Here is a 16,972-nt window from a genome sequence, read left to right as displayed (position 1 = left end):
GACTAAGCAGAGTTAGTGGTAAAATGGACTTTAAATGGCTTAAGGGAAAAGTCTTCAAACTTCAAAGAGTTTCCATTCAATTCCATCAATGCTAATTGCTCTTCTCTAAAATTTATTAAGGATAGAGAACAATCCTCTAGGTGCCCCTCATATTTCCAACTATCCTTTGCATCATCTGTGGAGATGGCCTCCTGAGGGATAGAGTCAAGCAAAAGGACATCAATTACATATAGGTAGAGACATATAGACCCATTTACAGATAGAAACAGACGGAACTCCACTCTAGTGAACAATCTTCTAGGGAGGATTGTTTCCAGACCTAGTCCTCTCAGCCTGCATGATCTTTGGGTAAGGATATCCAGTTCATACTCCATTTGTACTCAGAAGCTAGTAGGGCTTGCCAGAGGCTATTCTCTATTAGTATGGATTTTGACTGCCATTTCTTTAGGAAGATAAGTCACCAAGGGAAGCTTTTACTGCAGAAAAATAGTTAATAATAATTAACAGAAATTCTTGGAACTTCAAGTTTAATTGTGAAGATCTGACCAGAGTGAGTATTTAACAATGTAGGAAGCAGAACTAGTGGTACAGTTGACAGAGTGACAAGTCTGGAGGCAGGAAGACTCATCTTCCTGAATTCAAATTCTGCTTCAGAAACTTATCGAGTGTTATTCCAGACAAGCCACTTAAACCTATTTGTATCAGTTTCTTCATCTATAAAATGAGCTGGAGAAGGAAATTGCAAACTACTTCAGTATCTTTGCCAAGAAAACACTAAAGGGCATCAAAAAAGTTGGACAAGATTTTTAAAAATGCCTTAACAATAAGAAACTATGGTAGAAGAAAGGAAGGGAGGGAAGGAAAGAAGAAATGAGAGCTGACTATTTGTACACTGTCTTAAGGTTTGCTAACTATTCTACTTGCATGATCCAACTCAATTTTCACATTGATCTTATGGTGATATGTCAACTTATACTATTCTTATCTTACAGGTGAAAAAGCTGTGGCCACATGGTCCGTAAGTAACTGAGACATTCCTGATGGCTAAGGCAGGACTTTTTTACTCCTATTACAATATGTTGCTTCTCCAAGTAATAAAAGGATGGGGGGGGGGAGCCAGAGTAAATAAAGAAAAAAAGGGGAAAGAGGAGGAGAAAGAAAGAGTGAGAGAGAGGAAAGAACAAAGGGATAATTGGAAAGCGGGAGGGAAGAATCCTTTCTCCTTTAAGTCTCTTTTCTATGTCAAGAGAAAATGTGAGTTTTATTTGTCATATCAATGGAGATTCCTAGTACAGAGGCCTTAAATACCCCAACATGCACTTAATAAAGAAGCTGAGGCAAGGTAGAGATTAGAGACTTTTTCATATTTTATTAATTGGAGAGTATAACTGACTGGACAAGACTCTCGTCTCAAAGTATCCAGTGACGAATGTGAGAATCCCAAGTCTTTTTATATCTTTTTTGAACTAAGAAAAGAGCGGGAAAGTTTTTTGGTTTTGTTTTTGTTTTTTTAATACAGAACCATCTGGTTCTGTCAGGATGGGGGGAGGCTATAAATCCTTATTAAAAGCCAGAGTCAGGATATTTGAATAAACAGAAGGAAAGATATCAATGAGGTATCCGGGATAGTCTTACTTTTTGGAATATTTTAGAGGGGGCAGTGTCATAAGTTCTTGAGGCAGAAGGAGCCAGGAGCCAGAAAGTCTGACCCCCCCCCATCTTGAGCCTCACATTGACCATTAATAATCTTAGAGCAAATGGTCCTCAGTCTTAATGAACCAGAGGGGGGCAGGGTTTACAACTGAGGGGATTGAGGCAGAACAGTTAAGGAAACTGAGTCAGGACAATAAGGGAAACTAGTGCAGGGAAACTGAGCTAGAACAGTTCAAAGAGACTGTGCCATAGCATGATGTGCTGAAAACAATTGTGTTGAGTTGGATGGCCAGAAAAAGTCCCCAACTTTTTTGTGGCCAACTGGATCTCTACTGTCAGATACATGCCCAGAGAACACTAAGGGTTTTTATGTGGCCTCCATTCCTGTTTTGCTCCTGGGAAGAGCCTCTATTTTGATCTGTGTAATACTTTGTTTTCTTGGTTTCAGGCAAAGAAGAAGCTCAGGAAATAGAAAGATGCTGTCAGCACCTCTGGGAGGCTCACCAGTGCCCTGGAGAGTAAAGGGATGCTAAGTTCAGCAGTCCGCAGTCTCCCTGTCCGCCTGAGCCTCTTTTCCATTCACTGAGTTTCCCTGGTTCATCTCTGTTTGGACCCCATCCCGCATTTAGTGTCTAATGGGCCTTGAGTCTGGGGATGCTTCAGGCATCTGCTGTCAGAGGCAGATTACATTATGTCATTTCTAACACAAGTTTCAAAAGTTTAGGCTATTTTAAGACTCTTAGAGAGGCACGTGGGAAGAAAGTCCTCAGCTCCTTTGTTCTTTTAGCAAATTCTACAATATACAAGTGATCACTAATCTTTTGGGGGGTTGGGTGAGACTTCACCATTGGCAAAACTCTGTCCTTATCAGAGCTAGATGGAGCTGCTGCTGGTGGCTCCAAGGATCAGCTGTATTTTCCCTGTATTCGCTTAGCACAGGGTTTTGAACACATTTCGAGTTGCATGAAACCTGAGAGTTCATCCAATTTGGCCTCCTCATTTTACTGGATGCTTAATTCATATTGAATGAATTGTCTCAATTTTTCAGGTGAAAAAACTGAGATCTATAGAAGGGGAAACTTCACCAAAATTGCATAGCTTGGACATGGCAGGACCTGGTATCAAACCTAGGAGAAAAGAAATTACCTACAGGATGGAGAGACAGTGGGGATTGAAAATGGATGATTTCCCCAACTCTTTGATCTCATAATGCCAAATTATCAATGATGTCAATAATTTGACTCAATAATATCAATTATCTCCCTTAAGACAATACAGCAAAAGAAAAGACCCCCGTTATTAGCTAGAACCCCATAGCCATCTGTATTTCCAAAAAATTTGTTTCCAACAAAAATAGATATCAAAATATCAGCAAATTGAAGGAGTTCTCAAAGGACTCCCTATATCTATCCAATACCTAGGTAGTTCTAGTTTCTTTTTTCTATTTTTTTATTATAGCTTTTTATTTACAAGAGATATTCATGGGTAATTTTTCAGCATTGACCCTTGCAAAACCTTCTGTTCCAACTTTTCCCCTCCTTCCCTCCAGCCCCTCCCCCTAGATGGTAGACTAATACATGTTAAATATGTTAAAGACTAATACATGTTAAATATGTTAAAGTATATGTTAAATGCAATATATGTATACATATGTTGTATAAATATTTATACAGTTATCTTGCTGCACAAGAAAAATCAGCTTTAGAAGTAAGGTAAAAATAACCTGAAAAGGAAAACAAAAATGCTAGTGGAAAATAACAGAAGGAGTGGAAAAAATATTTCCCAGTGTTCTTTCGGTGAGTGTAGCTGGTTCTCTTCATTACTGAACAATGGAACTGATTTGGTTCATCTCATTGTTGAAGAGAACCATGATCATCAGAATTGATCATCATATAGTACTGTTGTTGAATGATCTCCTGGTTCTGCTCATTTCAGTCAGCATCAGTTCCTGTAAGTCTCTCCAGGCCTCTCAGAAATCATCCTGTTGGTCATTTCTTACAGAACAGTAATATTGCATAATTTTCATATACCACAATTTATTCAGCCATTCTCCAATTGATGGGCATCCATTCAATTTCCAGTTTCTAGCCACTAGGAAAAGGGCTACCACAAACATTTTTGCATATGTGGGTCCCTTTCCCTTCTTTAAGATCTCTTTGGGATATAAGCCCAGTAGTAACACTGCTGGATCAAAGGGTATGCACAGTTTAATAACTTTTTGAGCACAATTCCAAATTGCTCTCCAGAATGGTTGGATCCATTCACAGTTCCATCAACAATGTATGAGTGTCCCAGTTTTCCCACATCCCCTCCAACATTCATCATCATCTTTTCCTGGCATTCTAGCCAATCTGAGAGGTGTGTAGTGGTATCTCAGAGCTGTCTTAATTCGTATTTCTCTGATCAATAATGATTTGGAGCATCTTCTCATATGGCTAGAAATAGTTTCAATTTCTTCATCTGAAAATTGTCTGTTCATATCTTTTGGAGAATGGCTTGATTTCTTATAAATTAGATTCAATTCTTTAAGTATTTTGGAAATGAGGCCTTTATTAGAACCTTTGACTGTAAGAATCTTTTCCCAGTTTATTCCTTCTCTTCTAATTTTGTCTGCATTAGTTTGTACAAAAACTTTTTAGCTAGTTCTAGTTTCAACATCATCTTATCTCATTCTTTTTTTATTATTGTTTTTATTTAATAAATATTATATATTTATTATTTTTATTGGTAAAATATATGCATGGGTAATTTTTCAACATTGACCCTTGTAAGTTGTTCCAACTTTTCCCCACCTTCTCTCCACCCCCTCCCCTAGATGGCAGGTAGTCCCATACATGTTGCATGTGTTAAAGTATATGTTAAAAACAATATATGTGTACATATTTATACAGTTGTCTTGTTACAAAAGAAAAATTGGATTTAAAAATAAGGTAAAAGTAACCTGGGAAGAAAAACAAAAATGCAAGCAAACAATAACAGAGTATAAATGCTATGTTGTGGTCCACACTCATTTCCCAGTGTTCTTTTGGTAGATGTAGCTGATTGTGTTCATCACTGATCAATTGGAACTGATTTGGTTCATCTCATTGTTGAAGAGATCCACATCCATCAGAATTGATCATCATCTAGTATCATTGTTGAAGTATATATTGATGATCTGATCCTGCTCATTTCACTCAGCATCAGTTCATGTAAGTCTCTCCAAGCATCTCTGAAATCATCCTGCTGGTCATTTCTTACAGAACAGTCATATTTCATAGCATTTGCATATCGCAATTCATTCAGCCATTGTTCAATTGATGGGCATCCACTCAATTTCTAGTTTCTAGCCACTAGGAAAAGGGCTGTCACAAACATTTTGGCACATATGGGTCCCTTTCCCTTCTTTAAGATCTCTTTGCCATATAAGCCCAGTAGTAACACTGCTGGATCAAAGGGTGTGCACAGTTTGACAACTTTTTGAGCATAGTTCCAAATTGCTTTCCAGAATGGTTGGATCTATTCATAACTCTAGCAATAATGCATCAGTGTCCCAGTTTCCCCAGGATACTTGGAGAAGTATACTTGAAACAAGTGGAATTGATGAGATAATGGTTCTCTAGTTCATATACTTAGTACTTAGTATGGAGATGTAATGGTTCTCTAGTTCATACATTTTCAGTGGGCTGTAATGATGTAATTATACTAAGGTATATAAAGGTTGAGAAGGACTGGAAATGAGACATTCCATTTTTGGCCATCCTCCTGGTGGCTCTCCTGCCTCCTTCACGCCTACACTAAAACCAAGTTCTAGGGCTGATCCCAAAGTCCTCCAGAGAGCTAGTCCAGACTTTATAGTAAACAGGTAGAGCCAAAATGATATTTCCTGGATTCCAAGACAATATTTCTTAGATTTTGCATGTTTTGTTTATTTTTTTTTAATTTTGATATAGTGTCCCACTCTCAATTAAACAACATAGTTGGACTATGAAAGGGTATTGAAGTTGGAATCACTAAGGTCTAGATTTAAGTCCCGCCTCAAACCCTTTCCAGGTGGGCCTGTGTTTCCTAACTGTCAAAGAAAGGAGTTGTATTTAAAGCTCTCATAGATCCCTTCCCTTCTAAATAAATATATGATCCAATGGCAGATGGCATACAAAATGATCTAAATTTTCTCCTAAGCTGAGCATATTTAAGTCTAAGATCCTAGGATCTTAAGTGTTATTGAGCTGGCCCCCAGATCTGTTGGAGGTGTTCAGAATACAGAAGTGTGGGAGTGCGTATGTGTGCACACTAGCATGTGCAAATGGTTCTAGAAATTAAAGCACTTCTAAGGGGACAACTAAAAGACATAAGTGTGTGTGTGTGTGTGTGTGTGAGAGAGAGAGAGAGAGAGAGAGAGAGAGAGAGAGAGAGAGAGAGAGTCCTAGAAAGATAGAGGCAAAGAGACAAAGACAAAGAAATAAACAGATTTTATAAGAACAGCCACATGCATGAACTACAGGGGAATTCTTAGCGCAATAATAAAAATATAAATGTAGGATAAGTCAAAATATACCAAGCATATGGACTATCTGGGGACATTCCCAGCTTAGGGCAGACATACAGCTCTATCTCAAATAACTCCCACATAATGAAAATAGAGTTCTTAGAAATAATACTAAAAACATAAGGCACATAATTATTTCTGAAAGAAGCATGACATAGATTACCTCTCCTAGGTATTATTGTTGGCTGCTCTCTACAGAGCAATGAATCTCAGGCAAGCTTGCTTGATGCAAAGTCATGCTGATTCCCAAATCCTAGCAAAGAGAGACAAAGAAAGAAGATTTTGACTATTATGAGTAAGTTTTTATGTACTTCTGCCATCAGTATCACATGAGTATCAGTAGGAGGTTTGTGTGTGTGTGAGAGACAGACAGAGACAGATGTACAGACAGAAGATTTAAGAGAGACATACAGAGGGGAAAAAAAAAGATTTAGTAAGTTGGAGAGAGACAGACAAGACAGGCTGGCAGTAAAATCATCCCTTTTCCCACAGGGCTAAGTTTTGAAATGAGTATTCTTGACTAATGCACAGGAAGTCATCTCTCCAATTAAGATCACACAACTCACAGAGCATTACCGTTGGGATATGTGTACTACTCAATCTGTATCAGAACTGATCTAATCTATTAGATCTGGTATTTTGTATCTGAAGGTCCATTCTAGTTCTAGCATATTGGGCCTGTATCATAAAGGTCCTCTCAGATATTCCAGAACTTGTTGAATGGGTGAATCAACAAATGAATAAATGTATGTCCCATGCAGGAACTGACTTAGGATAGAATTCTAAACTTGGAATTAGGATGACCTCAATCCAAATCATACATAAGATTTTGTTATCTGTGTGATCTTGAACAAGAAATTTAGCTTTTGGCCTGAGTTTATTTATTTGTAAAATGAGTATGATTATAGTACCTAACTCATGGGGGTTGTTGTAAGCATCAAATGAGATATGTAAAGTGCTTTGCAAATTTTAAAGTTAAATCAATGATAACCTAAACTTATTGCTAGTATGTTTCTTTTTTCTTTCAATGACTTCACTGAGTCTAGCTATTCTTTTTTAAACAAAATAAGTTACTGGCTTTCTGAGCTTTCATTTTCCAAACTATTCCCCGTCATACTGTTTATCCTATTTTTTCTCTCTCCTTTCATCCTGTCCTTCCTCAAATCCCTACTCCAATCTGCCCTTCCTACTATCATTTCCCTTCCTCTCTTACTTTCCTAGAAGGTAAGCTATATTTCCATATCCAATTGAATGTGTATCTTATTCTGTTTTTAAACCACTTCTCATGGGAGTAAGTTTCACTCATTCCCCCTTGCTTTCCCCCTCTTCCCCTCCATTGTAAAAGCGCTTTTTTTGGCCTCTTTTATGTATGTTAACTTACCCAATTTTCATGCTCTCTTTCCCTAGCCCCTTAATTTTATTTTTTAGATATCATTCCTTCATGTTCAACTCACACCTGGGCACTGTATAGATAGACAGATAAAAAGATAGATCTATCCAGAAGATATATAGATCTGTGTGTGTATGTATACACACACCCCTGAAGGATTATACTCAATTTTGTTGGGTAGGTGATTGTTCGCTGTAATCCTAACTCCTTTGCCTTTTGGAATATCATATTCTAAACATTCTAATCCTTCAATGTAGAAGCAGCTAAATCTTGAGTCAGTCTGATTGTGACTCTAAGCTAATTGAATTGTTTTTTGTTTTTTTGTTTTTTCTAGCTACTTGCAATATTTTCTCCTTGACTAAGGAAGGAGCTCTGGAATTTGGCTACAATATTCCTGGAAGTTTTTATTTTGGGATTTTTTTTCAAGAGGTGATCGATAGATTCCTTCAATTTCGATTTTATCCACTGGTTTTAGAGTATCAGGGCAATTTTCCTTTATAATTTTCTTTTTACCTTTTTACCAGCTAATATCTACTTCTAGAGTTGAGGTACTAGTCCTAGAGCCTCATGATACAGGATAACTACAAGTGAAGGATTGACCAAATTGGGATCCCTGTGCCTTTCCCAACCTTTGCCCTCCCCGGTGGTAGCCTCCCCTGCAGAGTTTGTTTTCTTAGCTCTCTACCACCCTTATCCGAGGTGCCAAAAGCCCATATGAAGTTTAATGTCCGGTTGAGATTCTGTAGTTTATTCTTCCATGAGACTCAATAGCTGGACATCCCCAAAGTCTGAGTGAGGAAGAGTAACAAATGAGCCTTTCTTAGAAGAGGAGGCTACTTACAGCATGAAGGCAAAACACATTTCCTAGAGGTATCAGCTCCTGTGTAGCGGATTGGTACCAGACAGGAGACAGAAAACCTGGATGTACTTTACATCTTGGCCTAAATACCCACTATTCATGTGACATGGCTAATGGAGCCTCAGTTTCCTTCTTTAAGGGCTTGGACAAGATGATGTCTTAGAAGCTTATAAGCTCTAAATAATCAATACTTCACCAACATTTCACTTCAGAGACTTAATTTCCCCTGTGATAAGACAGATTCCCATTTATACCATGGCTCTCACAAGGTTTTGTGAAGGAAGCTTGCATGCCCTTCCCTTCAAGTTCTAGAGAAGTGGATATTATATATTCATTTATGTTAGCGAGGCTAGGTGGTACGGGTGGATGGAGTCAGAAGACCTGAGTTCAAATGCAACCTCAGATGCATACTGTGTGACCTGGACAAATCTCTTAACCCTGATTGCTTCACAAAAGCACTGTCTCCTGTGCAAGGTCCTGTGGCAGATATGGAAGGATGGAGCATAGGCATCTCTGATTAAGCATATCAAATCCATTAGCTCACATTAGATCATTTTTCTATATCACATTAAATTTTATGGAATATCAACCTAACACTATGCATACCCTTTGACCAAAAGTGTTACTACTGGGCATATATCCCAAAGAGATACTAAAGGAGGGAAAGGGACCCACATGGGCCAAAATGTGTGTGGCAGCCCTTTTTGTAGTGGCAAAAAATGGACATTGAATGGATGTCCATCATCAGAAGAACGGTTGAATAAGTTATGGTATATGAATGTTATGGAAATTTATTGTTCTGTAAGAAATAACCAGTAGGATGAATACAGAGAGGCTTGGAGAGACTTACATGAACTGCTGCTGAGTGAAACGAGCAGAACCAGGAGATCATTATGCACGGCAACAGCAATACTACATGATGATCAATGCTGATGAAGTGGATATCTTCAACAGTGAGAGGATCCAATTCAGTTCCAATTGATCAGTGATGAACACAACCAGCTACACCCAGAGAAAGAACACTGGGAAATGAGTGTGGTCCACAACATAACATTTGCACTCTTTCTCTTGTTGTTTGCTTGCATTATTTGTTCTTCCCAGGTTATTTTTACCTTCTTTCTAAATCCGATTTTTCCTATGTAGCAAGACAACTGTGTAACTATGTATACATATTTAACATGCATGGGACTACCTTACATCTAGGGGAGGGGGGAGCGGAAAAGTTGGGACAGAAGTTTTTGCAAGGGACAGTGTCAAAAAATTACCCATGCATATGCTATGTCAATAAAAAGCTATAATAATAAAAAACTTTAATTAAAAAAAAGGAATATCAACTTACAGGCAACACACCCTTGTTAAATTTCCCCCAGAAAGATGCTTAAAGAGGCAGGTGTAAGAGCAGTTCTGAGGAGGGGAGAATGGTGAAGCACTGGGGCTCTTGTCTCCATTTTAAACATCCTAAAGTCATAAGAGTTAGAGGAAAACTCAAATATTCTAGTCCATCCTTGTCCTTTTATAAACAAGGATAATGAAGCTTAAAGAGAGGATGGGGTTTTCCAAGATCACAAATCTCATAAATGTCAGAGCTGAGATTTGAGCCTAAGATTCAACTCCAAGTCAGGTGCTCTTTCTCAAACACCGTTGTGCCCTCTTTTCTTACGTAGGTCTCTATTTTCAAATGTCTCGGTAGGTTTTCCCTCTTCCTACAGGGACAGAGCATCATTCGTTGTTTCTTTATGAGTCTATTGGTGGGTTAGGGGGAGCCATAACTGATCAAATGTCTAATCCAAAAGCATTTAGGAAGTACCTATTCATAGCAAGACTTATTTGGGGTCCTTAGGATAAAGCCAAAAAAATGGACTAGTGTCTACCCTCAATGAGAGAGAGAGGATATAAAACACACACAAAATACAAGCATCATAGATGGAAAGAGAGAGCTCTAACAGGGGCTCTTCATCTTTTCTGTCATGATGTTCTGGGCTGTCTGGTAAAAATTCTAGATCTCTTCTTAAAATGCCATTTTCCAAGAAACTAAAATATGTAGAATTCCAAAGAAAAGCAATTATATTAGGGGAAAGATTTTCATCATTTGTTTATGGACTACCTAAAATCTAGCTGTGTTTGGGGGTTCCTTGACCCCAAGTTAAAAACACCTCTTCTAGGAACTAAGGGGTTAAAAAGGGCCTCCTATAGAAAGTAGAATTGTCATGTTCTGTCAATAAAAGCTATAATAATAATAATAATAACAATAAAATAATAATAATAATAATAATAACAATAATAATAATAATTAAAAGAAATGACCAGCAGGAGGATTTCAGAAAGGCCTGGAGAGAGTTACAGGAACTGATGCTGAGGGAAATGAGCAGGACCAGGAGATCATTGTACAGAGCAACAACTAAACTGTACAATGATCAATTCTGATGAATGTGGCTCTTCTCAGCACTTTGATGATTCAGACCAGTTCCATTTGTTCAATAATGAATAGAACCAGCTACACCCAGAGAGAGCTGGGGAAACTGAGTGTGGATCACAACATAGCATCCTTACTGTCTGTTATTTGCTTTCATTTTGTTTTATTTCCCAGTTTTTCTCTCTTGTTGATCCATTTTTTCTTGTGCAGCAAGATAACTGTAAATATGTATAGGCATATTGGATTTAACATGTATTTCAACATATATTGGACTTCCAGATAAGGGAGGGGGGGAGAAAAGTGGAAAATTTGGGACAAAAGGTTATGCAGGTGTCAACGTAGGAAAAATGAGCCATGCATGTGCTTTGTAAATAAGAAAGGTTTAATAATAAATAAAAAAAATGGAGAAATGATAGATAGAAAGGAAGAAAGTAGCATTGGGATATTCTTGGAAGAAGCTAACAGGAAGGAAGGAGAACAATTGAGTTATAGGTGGGGAGCCAATCCAAAAGAAAGGAAAATAGAGATGGAGCATATTTTGTGAAGAAACATGGATGCAATGATTCAGCTGGATTGCTGTGTGTTTGAGGGAGGGCAAGTCATATTGAGAAAGTCATACATGGAATAGGGATTTCACCACAGTGATGAATATTTCAGAATTCACTTCAAACACCATTGATGTTCTCTTTGTATTTAGCAGACTCCATTATCCTTCCCATCCCTCAATAAAAAAATAAAAAATAAATGGGAGGGAGGGTCGAAAGAAGAAGAGAGGGGTAAGGTGGGGGGGAACAAGGGCGGAGTGGGGAGAGGGAAAAGGGGGCTAAGGGAGGAGGGAGGTAGGGTGTACAGGAAAGGGTAGAGCAGAGGGGAGATGGGGTATAGAGGGAAGGGCAAAATAGAGTAGAGGGGAGATGGGATGTAGAAGGAAGGGTAGAGTAGAGGGGAGATGGGGTAGAGAGAAGATGGGTGGGAAAGGTAAAATGGAGTAGAGGGGAGATAGGGTAGAGAGAAAGATAGGCGAGATGGATGTAGAGGGAAAGATAGAGTAGAGGGGAGATGGGGTAGAGAGAAGATGGGTGTAGAGGGAAGAGTAGAATAGAGTAGAGGGGAGATGGGGTATAGAGAGGAGGCGGGTGTAGAGGGAAGGGTAGAGTAGAGGGGAGATGGGGTGTAGAGGAAATTGTAGAATAGAAGAGAAGATGGGTGTAGAGGGGAAAGATAGGGGAGATGGGGTGTAGAGGAAATTGTAGAATAGAGTAGAGAGAAGATGGGTGTAGAGGGAAAGATAGGTGTAGAGGGAAGGGTAGAATAGAGCAGAGGGGAGATGGGAGTAGAGGGGAGATGGGCGTAGAGGGAAACAGGGGACTTAGGTAGTAGAGGGAAGGGTAGAATAGAGTAGAGGGGAGATGGACATAGAGGGAAACAGGAGACTTGGGGAGTAGAGGGGATATGGGCGGAGAGGGAAAGATAGGGGAGATGGGGTGTAGAGGAAATTGTAGAATAGAGTAGAGAGAAGATGGGTGTAGAGGGAAAGATAGGTGTAGAGGGAAGGGTAGAATAGAGCAGAGGGGAGATGGGAGTAGAGGGGAGATGGGCGTAGAGGGAAACAGGGGACTTAGGTAGTAGAGGGAAGGGTAGAATAGAGTAGAGGGGAGATGGACATAGAGGGAAACAGGAGTCTGGGGAGTAGAGGGGAGATGGGCGTAGAGGGGAAAGAGAGGGGACATGGGGGGGGGTGGGATGGGAAGTGTAGAGAGGTACTGGGGAGTGGGGGGTGAGAGATAGAGTGTGGTGATGGGGTAGTGGAGGGTGTGTGTAGTGGGGAGGGTGTGGGTTGTGTGAAGCGAGGGGACGAAGACAGAAGGGGGGGGGGGGGGTTCTCAGGGAGGGGACTCCACCCTAAGCAGAAACAGTTTCATCTTTGTTATCTGGCTCAGTCTGGAAACCCATGGAATAAATTCAAATTCTAACCCTTGCTGGAACCCAGCCAAGAGCCAACCTGGGACTCCACCCATTGGCCCCTTTAGCTAAATGTCTCATTATAAAGGAGCCAGACTGGAGTCCTCTCTTTGCAGAGGTTCCAAACATGGCAGCCTTAAGCCTGGTATGCCAAAGGATCTCTGCCCACTGGAACAGTGGCTCCAGTGCCCTCTTCTCTTTACTTAACACCTTTTAGTAACTAGATTTTACCTTACTTCCAAACCCCAAAATAAACCTCTTTTATCAATCTAGGTTTTTCAGGTCTGTAAATTCTTTTGCAGGGGACTCTTGTGCCACTACTAGACATCATTTACATTTGTTTTCTTGCACCGAATCCAAAGGGGTTGCAGGGGAGCTCTGTTTGACTCTCTGTGTCCCGAACCTTCAATTAAACCTTCATTTCATTTAGGTACCCCCCTATTCTAAACCTCATCAGTCTTGCCATAATGATGATGAAGTGTTTTTGGTTTTATTTGAACTTGCAAGAAAGTAGGTTACATTTCCAAAAACCTCTGTTTGCTTTAGCTCCTGTTGTTTGGAGTTCACCTTGACTTTCTTGTTGATCCTTTTTGTTAATTCCTTTCCTTGCTTCCCCTTCTTAATTTGCTGTTCACTTGTCTCTGAAACTCTGTGACTGTGCTGTCTGTGGGGTTTTTTTTTTGTTTCTCTTTCTTTGGCAAATATATTTTAAAAATCACGATCAACACTCCAGTGTTGTTGTTGTCGTTTTTTTTAATAAAAAACATTCTGCTTCCGCTACTCTTTATTTTATCTGTGTATATCTCATTTTTACCTGATAGGTATTATGTACACATACACATATGTCTCATTTTGGTTGAAAGCAACAAGCTGTTAACTTTAACTTTGTCCTCTATTTCTACCTATGAGTAAATTAATACTTGTGTATTTTCTTCTTTCCTATTTCCCCCACTCTCCTCCTCACCCTATTTACCCTCTCTGTCGTTGATGCTGTTTTACTTCTTCCTGCCACCTTGCTCTCCTACTCCTTGTCCCCTCCAAGACTTCTTTCCTTTCTGGTACAAACAGTGAAGTTCCTGTAGTATCTGCCTCCCCCCGGTTTATCAGTTCCTCTTTTTGTTTCTCATTTGAATGAAATAATTTCTCTTTTTATCTCTCCCTACAGAGTTTTTAGACTTTATCCCTTGTAGTCACTTTAGCCCTAGCCTTTTTTTATATTGCTTTTTATTTAGAAGACATGTGCATGGATAATTTTTCAACATCGACCCTTACAAAACTTTCTGTTACAACTTCGCCCGTTTCCCTTTACCCCCTTCCCTAGATGACAGGTAGACCAATACATGTTAAAGATGTTAATGTATGTGTTAAATGCAGTATATGTATACATATTTATACAGTTATCTTGATGTACAAGGAAACTTGGATTTAGAAATAAGGTAAAAATAACCTGAGGAAAAAAAAATTCAAGCAGGCATTAACATGAGGAGTGTAAATGCTATGTAGCCCAAGCATTTCTTCTAAAAAATTTTTTTTTGTTTAAAACTTAAATATTAAAAAGATTATAAAAAAGAAAAAAAATATCATGTGCATATCAGACTGTAAGGGAGGGTTCAAAATATGTAATAATAAATTCAATTTCAAGAAAGCCTATATAATATTAGAGGACATTGTATTTGTAACTGTCTGTCTGCTTCCTAGTAGATTTTCTTTTGTTCTTGGTTGTGTATTTTTTACTTTATTTTTTCCACCTTTCCTCCCTTTCACATTCAGACAAGCAGGCTGCAGTAAGTATGCATATATTCATGTATTGATGTACATGTATTGACATATGTATATATAACATGTATACAGATACATATAAAATAGCATTGACATGGCTGGCATGTAAAGAAGAGTTCTCTATTTTGACTGAATCTTTCAAGTTTTTGACCTAGTCTGGGATAAGTGATTACTACCCCTGCCTTTGTTCTCCAACAAATTCTGCTCCTGTTCAGTGTTATTTTTGTGTGCATCTCTCATTTTTAATCTCCCCTGACTCCTCTGCTTTATTACTACCTGCCACCTGGCCTTGCTAGTACTTAACCTGTCCGAGAATCCCTCCTTTATTCTCCCCAATCTCCCTCTTTTCCCTCTCTCTTTATTCCATTCTGACTAATACAATACATTTATTCCCAGCCCATCTATTATAGATATAAAGCACTTGATCCCCTTATAGATGTGCATGTACCATCCTTCCTTTAACCCATGTCTGATATGAGTAGGCTTCCAGAAATCTCAGTCCCCCTCCCCTGTCTAATTCCTTGCTCTTGCTCATTCATCTGTGAAATGGAGTTATCTTTTTAACTTGTCCTTCCCCATTTTGCTTTTCAGAATCACATCATCCTCTTCTCTGCCTCTGGCTTTCTCTCCAACTAGTTACTAATGACAGTCACAGACATAGCGTGAACATCTCCACGCAGGAAACACAGAGTTTCACTTGACTGAGTCCCTTGTAATTCATCCTCGATGCTTACTTGATATTTTTCTTGGATACTATGTGTCTCTTCCCGACAAAACCTTGAAAGCCTGGCAGCTCATGGAAAATTCCGTCTCTCAGTTCACAGATATCCTTCATTTGCTTAATGTGAAAGTTTTGGCTGCAATCCCACTTCTTTCTCTCCTTGACATATACTTTCCCAGGACTCGTATTCTCTTAGAGCAGCTTCTGTGTGGTTCTCCTTATGGAAATGTCAGGTTTGGTTTGCCCATTTCACACCTCTCTCCTGGGCTCCTTCAGTTCTGCTTTGTGCAGCCCTGTACCACTGAGTAAACATGCATTCAAATCTACCGTTCCATTTTCTCCTGAGTTCTAACTTTTAAAAAATATTGTTCATCTCTTTCACTTCTTTTTTGTTTGTTTTGATTAATTTAATTCTCAAAAGGGAAAGTTGAGGGCCCCCATTTGTATAGTGTTGTTGCTTTTCCCTTATAACTCATTTAACTTTTTAAAATTAATTTAGATATTGCATCATTTGGTGCACGTGTTGATATTATTTCATTTTTTATGGTACTTCTTAGTGAAAAGTCATTTCCCAATACCTTTTAATTAGACATGTTTTTGCTTTTGCTTTATCAGAAATCATCATAACTACCCTCTGTTCCAGGCCTTACCTTTACTCTGTTGTGTGTCTCTTGGTTTCCCAATGTATTTCTTACTTTTTAATCCACTTATGTTTTGTGTTTAGGTTTATCCCATTCATATTTGCAGTTAGTTTACTCTGTAGTTCCCTTCAAATTATCTTTCCCTCATTTACCCATTTATCTCTTTTTTTCATCCTGTCCTCTTAGTTTGTGCTCACCTCCTCCACAGACCCTCTTTCATTTCTCTCTTCCCTACTTTAGAAGTAAACATGTTTCTGTGCCCAATTCGGGCTGTTATTCTTACTGATCCGCTTCCAGTGAGAGTGAGGTTCAAGCATTATTCCTCATTATAAAAGCTATTCTTGTTTTCCACTTTGATGTAAGATAATTTGCTCCATTCTCCTTCTTCCTTGGAGGCTGAGTCTTTTTTGGGATCTTTTCAAATTGTCTTAGAACAATTGTTTGACTTGTTTTCCTATGCTCTCTGCCTTCTCTGAGGCAATATTCTGTCTTTTCTTTGTAAAGGAAATTTGATTTTCTTTTTTTCTTTCATTTTTTTTTTCTTTTTCAGAGGCTGGGGTTAGGTGACTTGCCCAGGGTCACACAGCTAGGAAGTGTTAAGTGTCTGAGAAGAGTTTTGTACTCAAGTCCTCCTGAATTCAGGGCTGGCACTCTATCCACTGCACCACCTAGCTGCCCTCAAAATTTGATTTTCTGAAGGGCCTTCCTGTCTTCTCAGAATTCTCTCTCCATGGTATTTTCTTTGTAAAGATACTTTGCATTCGCCATTTTCTTCCTCTTATTGCTTGGACCAGAGCCACACATTTCACACTCAGCCATTGTGCACAACTCTTATAATCTGGAGACATTACAAGAGACATCTTATAATCCGATATAGATCACATGTGGCGATCTATGTCAGAGGGCACTCATTCCTCCATCCAGCATCTCCCCGGATCTCTTCTGTCTTGCCTTTCCCTTGGACATTACGCTGCTTTTCTCTCCATACTGTCATTTGCTGGTGGCCAGACCCCTTCTGAGTCTCCA

At 39.0% G+C, this 16,972-nt stretch overlaps 1 long non-coding RNA gene across 8 annotated transcripts in view; it reads right to left on the bottom strand.

Annotated features, from left to right (window-relative positions):
* LOC141548957 (uncharacterized) overlaps positions 1–16,972 on the bottom strand; it is a 1,406,018-nt gene that overhangs the window by 200,726 nt on the left and 1,188,320 nt on the right. The gene's annotated exons all lie outside the window — the stretch shown is intronic.

Source organism: Sminthopsis crassicaudata, chromosome X (assembly GCF_048593235.1).
Source record: "Sminthopsis crassicaudata isolate SCR6 chromosome X, ASM4859323v1, whole genome shotgun sequence".
NCBI lineage: Eukaryota > Metazoa > Chordata > Mammalia > Dasyuromorphia > Dasyuridae > Sminthopsis > Sminthopsis crassicaudata.
Note: the sequence above shows the minus strand (reverse complement) of the source record. Positions and strands in the feature narration are given on the sequence as shown.